The sequence below is a fragment of the Indicator indicator genome, chromosome 9, assembly GCF_027791375.1.
Source record: "Indicator indicator isolate 239-I01 chromosome 9, UM_Iind_1.1, whole genome shotgun sequence".
In the NCBI taxonomy this organism is placed as follows: domain Eukaryota; kingdom Metazoa; phylum Chordata; class Aves; order Piciformes; family Indicatoridae; genus Indicator; species Indicator indicator.
In genome coordinates, this window is record NC_072018.1 from 2,650,624 (window position 1) to 2,660,580 (window position 9,957).

At 45.9% G+C, this 9,957-nt stretch overlaps 1 protein-coding gene across 3 annotated transcripts in view; it reads left to right on the forward strand.

The window, feature by feature from the left end:
- MEIS1 (Meis homeobox 1) overlaps window positions 1-9,957 on the forward strand; it is a 131,352-nt gene that overhangs the window by 12,493 nt on the left and 108,902 nt on the right. The window lies entirely within an intron of this gene.

Below are 9,957 nucleotides of genomic sequence, written 5' to 3' on the forward strand. Positions count from 1 at the left end.
TATCGTGCTCCGTCAACAGGAGTAAGAGCAGTTGGTGCTGATAAATACTACTTTAAAAAGCAGCTACAATCTGGCACAGCTTCTTTAGATTAGAGAATCTTTGTTTTTGTTTTGTTTCATGTTTCTGCGTTTGGGGCTTTTCGGTCACATGAGTGTGCAGTGAGGAGCTATCTTGTGTAATCTAAACAAATTAAAGAAAATGAAGAGGAAGGTTGTTTCTGATCAGGAAGGTTTCTGGAATTGTTTCCTTGATGGGTGTTGGGAGGGGAGAAGGAGAGACCAGGGCGTACTGGAGTTTCACCAGTTCACATCCTCAGAGTGTTAGCTGGGATGGTCAGAGAAGGCTTTAACTTGCATGGCAAATTTGGAAATCAATGTTCGCATTTGTTTGGTTGGTTGTTTTTTTGTTTTTTTTCCCCCTACATTGGCAGCAATATTTAAAGAGGGTAGCTCTAACAGAGCACACCTTTTTGTGTTTTGCCTTGTTTGAGTGCATTTCTGTCCCTGATTAATGGCTCTGTATCTCACCCACCACTGATATTCCGGGACGGGACTTAAAGACAACTTGCTGGCAGTTGGTTCAGCTCTTCTTTGGTGTTCTTAGTGGGACTGCCTTTTCCCTTTTACTACCTTCAACAGGGGGGGGGGAGGGGGGGGGAAGACAACAAAAGCAAAAAAAAATGGTGTTATAACCCAGCCTCCAAGCATAGGTGAGAGCAGTATCCCTTCAGGCCGATGTCCTCAGGACACTTTTTTTAGATTTGGTTTTGATCCCCAGAGAGCTTCAGCCCTATTTGTGGTGGCCTCTGTTAGTGAGGGGTGTTGCTGACACAGGGGATCCCCACCGCTTTCAACAGGCTCAACTGTTTTGAGTTGCTTTGCTGGTAGTTGCTGTTGTGCCTTCATTTGTTTGTTTTCAGGTGTATATATCCAAGAGTTGGGAGATTTCAGGTTCATGTGGGTCATTGCATGCACAAAGGCAGTAGGGCAAGTGGTGAGAGGTTTCTGGGGGTTACTGGATTTTGGAAAAGGGGATTTGAGATTCATCAGTAGATGTTTGGGCAAATGTTGAGAATGTAGGTGTTGGTGAGGTGAATTAAAATAAACCTGAGTCTGTCCCAAGTGCGAAGGGCCTGTTTGCAATTAAAAAAAAGAAAAAGAAAGATGTTTAAAAGCAATGATACAGAGTCTGCCATTTCCTTGCTAACTTGCAGAGCACAGGGAAGGTAGGATGGAAAGAAATGGGTTTGTGCCCAAAATTCGGCCGTTCTTTTGCCAGTGGTGGGACAGGCTGCCGAAAGTCATGGTGGCTTCTTGTTTTGCAAGTGGCTTCTTGTTTTGCAAACATCTTCAAATCCAGGCCAGGTACCCTGTGGAAGAAATGTTATTTTATGCTCTTCCCTCTTTCCTCCCGCCCCATCCCATCAGAGGGTGATACGTTAGTCATCCATAAGTTTTGGGGATCAATAAAGGGATAACTGTGAATGGCAATAGGACATAACCTGCAGGGAGTGAGATGGGTTGAGCTAATGGTTCCTGCCTGGCCTCAAAACTCGATGAATCTCTGGGTTTGTCCACACAAGGACGCTCAGGAGAGGTAAGACAAATTGATTGGGTGTAAAATTAAAGTGCATTAGTTAAAGTGCATTGCACTATTGTGTGGATGCTCTCATTCAGAAGTAAAGTGGCCTTAGTTCACTTTAGCTTAATCCCCTCTGGAGTAGGCCACTTTTCTTTTGAATGAGAACATCCACATTAACTTTTAGTTAATTCGTCTTTCCCGAGCGTCCTGGCAGCCTCGTGCCCGCCGCTCTGGAGAGGTCCTGCTGGCGGCCGGGTGCTGGCTCCCCACGAGCTTTAGGTAAGCTTTTCATTAGGCACATTCATCTCCGCAGCGGCACTTCGCTGCTGCCCTTCCCCATCGCCCCGACCGGGGCTCTGCATCCTCCTCTTGCCCTTGCTCCTGCTCCTACAGCTCAAGAGCAATACTGTTTTTAGCGCTGCCTGGGTCAAAAGAAAGAAAAATTAAAAAAAATTAAAAATGGAAAGCTTTACAATGCCAGGCTTGGAGAAAGGCTCAGCCAGGCTGTGAGGCAGGGGAAGAGCTGCCTGCAGCCCAGCCAGGGTAGGGGCTGTAGTTTGGGGGTTGCATTTCCTAGGTGAATGTGGCATTAAGGGTCCTATCAATCCTCCTTCTTAGGAGCATTTTATTTTGTGATGGTGGTTTACTGTCCTGACACGCTCCTTGCATAGATAGTTTCTTCCACATCCACTGATAAGCAAGTTTTTAAAGATAACGAGGAAATCTAGATGAGTTCTTTTCAGCTGATATTTCCAGCCATGAAACTAAGGGTTGAGAACTAACTTGTAGGAGAACTAGTTTCCCTGGTGGGAAAAAATACTGGCAAGATAGATTTGGATGCTGTTTTATCTTTGGGTTTGAAGTTCACTGAGCTTGGGTTTTTGTCAGGGGTATTTTCAGGTGTCTTCTAGAGCTTATAAGTAACCTATTTATTTACTTTTTACTGGCTAAGCCATGTGTGCAAATCCTGCGCTGTCTCACACTCCTGCCATCGCCCATTCCATTCATCATAAAACTTGCAAGGCTTCTTGCATTAGTAAGCAATTTGCTATTGGAGCCTTTCCTAGAAATACAGAGTTCTATTTCACCAAAGTATTGTCTTTCCTCTTCAGTCAGGGCCGAGGTGAGCTATTTTTTTTTTTAAGGACTCTCCAGGCATGTATATGATATTCCCACTTGGACAGATGATCTCTCCAAAACTGCATTACTTACTTCTCCATTCTGAAAGGCCATCACAGTAAATTAAAATTCTCTTATTAGCATCCCCAGGCTTTTTGAATTTGGTCAGGTAATTTTGGTTGCAGTTTGGCTTTTCCTTTTATTATTGATTTACTTATTTATTTTAATATAAAGCAAATATGCATCCAGACCCTCTTTGCTGAAATAAACAGGCTAACAATAAGAGGGGTAATTCTTCATTTGCTTAAAAGAACTGCCTGTTTTAACTTCAGAAATCCTGAGCAGGAGTAAAGCAACAGCTGATGCCATCACAGGCAGTATACTGTATTCAAACAGCTGTACCAAATGAAAAGCTGGGGAATTAATCCTGCCATTCACAGTTTATTTAAGTTTTCCAAGCTTCTCTCATATGGGCATGGCATCAATGCTTAATTATGCCTCCATTAGCATTACTGGGCCCTTAATACAGAAAATTATTGTATTTAAAATTTGGAAAGCTGCATCAATGTAATCTAAGGTTCTTACAGCTGGCACATGTTCAAGGAAGGAAAGCTTTGCCTTGCAATTTTCTCTTCATTGGTTTGGTCTTTAGGTTTTGGTTCGATTTGGTTGCTACCGAGAAGGTCAGGTCATCGCTGGCGTTTTTAACATTGGTTTTAAATAGCTCCATTTAAGGCTGTGTATCTCTTGGGAGAAGGGGAAAAGCAGACGAGAAACTCGGTGGCTTTGTCTGCCCTGTTTGCTGGAGTGCAGGGCTATGGCCATCTGTGTCAAGTAGAAATGGTAGAAATGAAATGTCTGAAGCCTGGCACATGAGCTGGTTTGTGTCATCAGCGTTCTGCCCTGCGCTTCACTAGGGTGAGCTCTGTCAGCGCAAGCTCTGCTTTATCCATAGACTTGAAAGTGTTGACCCCTCTCTTGGCAGTCCACATCCTACCCATTGTGTTGGGGTGGAGTGTTCAGAGATGGTCCTGGCCTTGGGTTAGATCTCACCTGCTTGGTGATGCTTGACAGCAACCTGAGGCATGCGCTTTTGTGTGCAGAGTGACTGCTTGACGAAACTTGGCTAAGTATTAACTGTGACCAGCCCCTGGCCAGAAACCCTCCTGGCAGGACACAAATACTTCAGGCTCAGTAGGTGGCACTTTGGTTTTAGGCTTGAGCCTCTGCTCCTTGGGGTGCAGGCACAGGGATGCACCATGCCACGGTAGCCTTGGCCCCCACTCGCCCTTGTACCAAGAAGGTACCTTGCGTCGGCAGGTTTGGACAGATGTTTTTGGGAGAGAAGTGTCTCTGTGCCTTGTAATGTAGACAACTTCTCTTGCCTACTGTTGTGCAGCATTATGGAGGAGTAGCTCTGCTGCATCCCAGCTGTGGCTCTGTTTTGGTGATGGGTACAGCAGTGTCATTAGGAGGTTGTCTGAAGTCATTACTTGGCTTTCTCCTTCTTCACATGGGCTTTTTTTGGGGCAGTTCTTGACACCAACAAGGACTCCACAGCTGAGTGATGCTGCTGGGGCATTGCAGAGGCAGAAGGGTGACTGTGATGAGGACAGAAGCCTTTCAGGCACACGGATGAATTGGTGGCAGGCAGCTTCCCAGTGATTCTCACTCTGCAGGAATGCTTGGGAAGAGGTGCCTAGTCTTTGCACGGCTGTTCAGGAAGAGGTGCCTGGAGCACTGTGCCCATGCAGCAAGAGGCAGTGTGGCCACCATGCTCAAACCGTTCCCTCCTTTTCACCTCTCTGCCCAGCAGATTTTGCAGCTGTGTTACCCCAGAAGGCTCCTGCCTCTCCTCCCTGTTGTGCAAACCAGTTTTATTAGCGTGGCTTCCACTTAAGTAGGGGAGCATCATCCTGCTTTTCCCACATCCATGAGGCCCATAGCAGTGCTTTGTGTCATGGCTTTGTAGAAAAAGTATGGTATGTACAAATTCATCCTGCTGCATTGGTATAACCCTTATGAGGGATTTCTTTCTAATTACTGTTTTTCCTTAAAGCCAAAGCAAGGGTATGCACACAGCCAGTACGGGCAGGGAGGATTCGTTTTGTTCTTCAGTGCATGTTTGTGTGTCGAGATGGGGCTTGGTCCCTGGTTTTGGTTTTGACCAAGTGTTTGAGAGATCCTTTGGCTGAGAACTGATAAAGCCATGCTGGAGGGACAGGGGTGGGGAATGCCTCTCTGCTTGTAAGGTGAGGCAGGAGTGAGGAGATATCTGTTGCTGAGGTTTTGGGGCTAGACAATTAGTAGCTGGTGAGCTGAGATTTTTCTACTTCTTCTCCCTTCTCATCAGGTAGGGCTGATGCCTTAATTTACAGGCCACATAGTGATAGCAAAGTAGAAGAGCTATATAAGAAGTGATATGGTGAAAATGATTAATTCTTTCACTCTGTGGATAGTTTAAAGAAAGCAGTGTAAAGAAAGCAAAATGTTTCTGTTTGGTGTCATGGAGAACCACTGAGTTGAAAAGCTGATGGTGAAGTTTACTTTTGGTGGCTTTGTGCTTTGGTTTTGGCCCCTTCTGCTACCTTTTGCATAATCACCACGTTTAAAACGTGTTTAAAGGAGGGAGGGGATAAACACAGGATGGAGTAAGTAGCAGTGCTGCCAGTAACTTCTGCAGAAGGAGCAGTGCAGTGGCGTTGACTGGAAACATTTATGGGGTGGTGGCTGGTCTGCCTGTCCCAAGGCACGGTTCTATGTGAGGCCATGCCATGAACCCTACACTGCTACAAGCACTGCTTGGGTGCTCCAAAACCTCCCTGGGAGGCCACACAGACCTCTCAGCCCAACTTTTTCGGGTGACCCTGGCAGCCAGCCATGCTTCCAAGCCATCCCTCAATGAGTGGGTGGAGACGTCGGGGAGCCACAGCCGCCTCAGCCTGGTGAGCCACCCCCGAAGCTCGCTGATCTCTGGCTTCCCCTGCCTGGGCTTGGCGTGTTTTGTGGCCACCAACTTGCTGGCATATGACTCGCAGAGCCAGAGCGCTTGGCCGCTTCTGCCTTGCTGCAGATTTGGCTTGTTGTGAAATGGTAGAAAGTGGAGGAGCCAAAGGGTTTGGCCATGAGCGTTGGAAAATGTGAATCACGGGGATTCCAGTTTTAAGCCTTCTGGAGATAACGGGCAGCACGTACCGGGAGTGCGTGACTTGCAGAGAGCCTTAAAAAACAAGGCGGCGCCCTGGAGATTAAGCAAACGTTTTATAATCAGGAACAGGTTTTATACCCAGCGCAGCCTTCGCAGGTACCGCATCCATTCGGGCGCAGAGGTGTAGCCCGAGCGAAGCTCGTTAGGCCACGATTTAATTTGGGGGTTGAACAACACCACAGGGTGAGCAGCAGGCCCTGGAAGCCTGCTAACGAACAGTGTGCTCGACTCAGAGTAGTACATTGGCTGTTGTCAGCTAAAGAGACCTGACTGTTGTCAGTTAGCTAAAAAGAAGTGGCTTGAGAGCTGTGGCACGCACTCGGTGGTTTAGCTCACGATGGAGCGGAGGTGAAGTCTGCCTTTTGCAGAGTGGGGGCTGCCTTTGTGCCTTACCCTTTCCAAAAAGCTCTGGCTGGCTTGATGAGATGCTGGAAGTCAGAGCGTTTAAGTGCACGTTAACAGAATTCGCACTGGGTGCCCCGATGGGTTAATTTTTTTTCCTTCTCCAAAGATACCACCCCCAAAATATCTGTGAGGCGAAAGCTTTGAGATGTGGTTTTGACTGTAAGTAAACCCTCTCTGGCTGAGCCCAGATGTTCAGTGCGTATCTCTCTGAAACACCGACTCCAGACGAGGCTGCCTGCTGGGCCCCCTGGTAGGGGAGAAGGGAGAGGAGTGGGAGAGGTTGAGGGTTCCTTCTTGCCCTAAATCTGCCCAGGCAGGTCAGGTTCAGGACCTCAGCCAGCCGTCTGACAGCCTGTGCTGTCTCAGTCAGACCTGGGCATCTGGCAGATCCCCTTCTAAATGACTTTTAACACGTAAATGCAATAAAAGGAAGGGACAGCAGACGCTCATTTTCTGGCTAAGTGGTGAGGCATTTTTCCTGTTTACACCTTTGGAGGAATCATTACATGAAATATTGAACAGGAAACTCTTATTTGTCTCTGAAGGCCTTTTTTCCTGGTCTAGAAAAAACATAGAAAATACTCCAGTCCTATTAAATCCAGTAGGAGCCAAGGAGGACTAACACACCTCAAGCCCTTGCACATCAGCGTTCAGGAGGTAGCGATGCAGTTGGGGGCTCCAACTTTTTTCATGTTTCTGCATGATATTAGACTTAAAAAAAAGAAACAAAAAAAAAAAAAAGAAGGAAAAAAATCTATAGGGAGCAGTGATTTTATCTACCCCGACCACAAAGCTGTGTTTCCTTGTGTGGGGAAAGGGATGGGGATTAACGCTATCTAGCGATACGGCTCTTATCAAAGGGAGGAGACAGGTTTACAATGTGGGGTTGCTCTAAATAGAAAGTACTAGTCAATGTTTGTTGTGTGGGAGACAAAAGCCCTGTATTACCATCAGCTGGCTCAGTTAACCTGGCTGGGCAGCCAGTGTTTACTGGTGAGCTGAGATTAAAAAAAAAAAAACAAAACACAACAGGAGGAATGGAGTAAGATGAAGCAAACGTAATGCACGCTGTGGTTGCTGCTCAGGCTTCATAGGTTGCTATCACGACTACCAAGTGCAGCAACCACCAGTGCAAAAAAAACCCAAACAAACAAACAAAAAAAAAGCAAAACCTGAAGGGTCTAAATGCCCAAAAGGAGTTTGCTTTTGTTATTACTATAGATGATTTTTTGGAAGGCTTTGGAGACTTCTCTCAGAAACAAAATCTGGCTGCTTACACTGTCCCCCACAGAGGGGCTTTGGAGGTGGTTCCCTAAGCACAGTGGGTTTAATTTCAGCATGTGCAGAAGGGGGTGGGACTGTACTTCTGGCAGAGTGTAGCCCAAGCTGAGGGGTCTCTGTGTAGCTATGAACATTCCCCCCAGCCCCCATATGCACACAAACACAAGTGTTTTTTTCCGAAAGTCTTGCCCCTGTAGAACTGACAGGGCCTTGGTGCCTCCTGAAAAGAGAAGAGCTGTGGTTTTTCCCCTTCCTTTTGGTCTTTATGTCCCACCCAGTCTGATGATCTCTGTTTCATTCTCTTTTTTTTTTTTTTTTTGTGGTTTATGCTCACTGCTTCTAATTATTCTTTTTCCTTTGGAAAGTGCTATCACCCTGTCCTTTTGCACTCATGTTTTCTTTTCCAGTCAGCCTGTTTAGGCCTTTTCCTCTCCTCTCCCTGCCATACCCTCTTCTTCTCCATTCTCTGAGGGTATGAAGAAATGACCTCCACCAGGGGAGGTTTAGGGTGGATTTTAGAAGAAATTTCTTGACTGGAACAGGCTCCCCAGGGTGGTGGTTGAATCCCCATCCCTGGAGTTGTTTAAAAGAGGCAGAACTGTGGTGCTGAAGGACATGGTTTAGCCCCAGCCGTGGTAGAGTTTAGATAATGGTTGGACTCAATGATCTTAAGGGTCTTTTCCAACCAAAACAATTTTATAATTCTATGCTACGGAGGCCATAGAAAACTCTGTTGTGGTAGGGATACCTACGTGAGTATGCAGCTGCTGTCATACTGCCTGAAGGTGTTGGCTCCTTCTCTGGACCTTAGTAGGCTCCACAGTGAATCCTGATAGCAGGGCTAATGGAAAAAGCTCACACTGTGTGGTGGATGTTGGTTGGATGATCTTTGCACAGTGCAATGCTACTTGAGCCTCTTGTGCCTTCAGATGAAATCCTGGTCTCGTGAAAATCAGTGACAAAAGTCCTGTTTATTCCCAGCTTTCTGTCCTCTCTGGTATTGGCTTTCACAGCCGCTCTCATTTCCTTTTATCTGTTGTCTCGAAACCATCCTGTGTTGCATGTATAAAGACAGCTTATATCTTATTTCTCCTGTGTGGCTGCAAAGAGTCAGAGAAGACTCTTACCCTCGTTTGAAGTAAGGGGAAGCTAAAGATAGAAAGCTGATGACTTTTCTGGGGCTAGGGAGGGAATCCAGGTCAGAGCTGAGACTTCCATGCAGAATTTCTTCTGCTTTTATCGTTCGTCGGGGCTCTGCCGCCGCTAACGCTGCAAAGGTTTCCATCTGTGCAAGAGTCGCCCTCGTTGCAGGAGGAGTTATCGCCTGTCTGTCATTTCAACGACCTTATTTCTGGAGGCTTGGAGCACCTCTTTTCCATTCCAACCTGATGTTTGTGCCATTGCTGTTGTTCTACTAAAAATAATCCTCCTCTGACTCAAAAGTTACATGAAGCAGATTATGGAAGAGTTACTGGCATTAAAAAGCATCTCTTTTGCAGCATTTTAAGGTTCCCACAGGTAGTGTTTATTCTGAGCCCCCTGGGTTTTGTTGTGTTGTACATGATGTCCCCACTTGGCTTTGGCAGGCTGGGAGGTGGGACTGTTGGATACTAGAAGTTAGTGAGCCTCACAAAGAGATAATTCAAATGGCAAAGCCATGAGTGGGTCCTCTTGGAAAATGGATTTCACGCTCCTCAAAAGTCTGTGCTTGATGGAGATTGGAATAAACAGTGTGTGTGTGCATAGAATCTGGGAAATACCTGGCATTATGTTTTTAATATTATCCAAAAATATTCTTAGTCTTCACTAGCAATTTGTATTTTTCAAGGTTTTCTTTCCAGTTAAGAAAGAATTAGAAAACTTTCTTTTATGCTAGGTAGGAACCAGGCTGCCTGAGGATTCTTACTAGCCATGCCCTCCAGAAGCAAAGTGGATTGTGAACACCAGGTCTGTCTATCATGTAGCTCTAGCTTCGGCATTGGTACTATGGATTATACGCTTAAGGTATCGAGCAGTGGTATTGAATGTTTTGCCCAAGTGAGGTTGGGGACATCAGTGTAGCCAACAACCAGGATTAACTATGCAAACAGCAAAGCCTTGCTAAATAGGCTGGTTAAGTTTGTAGGAGCTGGATGCGATGACTTTATGAAGCAACCCCCTTTTCGCTTCAAGTTCCAGCCTGTAGAGAGGACAGGTATTTCCTAACGTGGTGGCTCCCAACCCTCAAGGGGAGAGAGGGAGGGTTTAATAAAAAAGGAGGAGTTAAGAAAAATCTGAAGAACGTTCTGAACATAATGCTTTTTTAAAAAATTATTGTTACTTTTTCCTAATGAATAAGTATTTAATTAGGAAAAGAAAATAA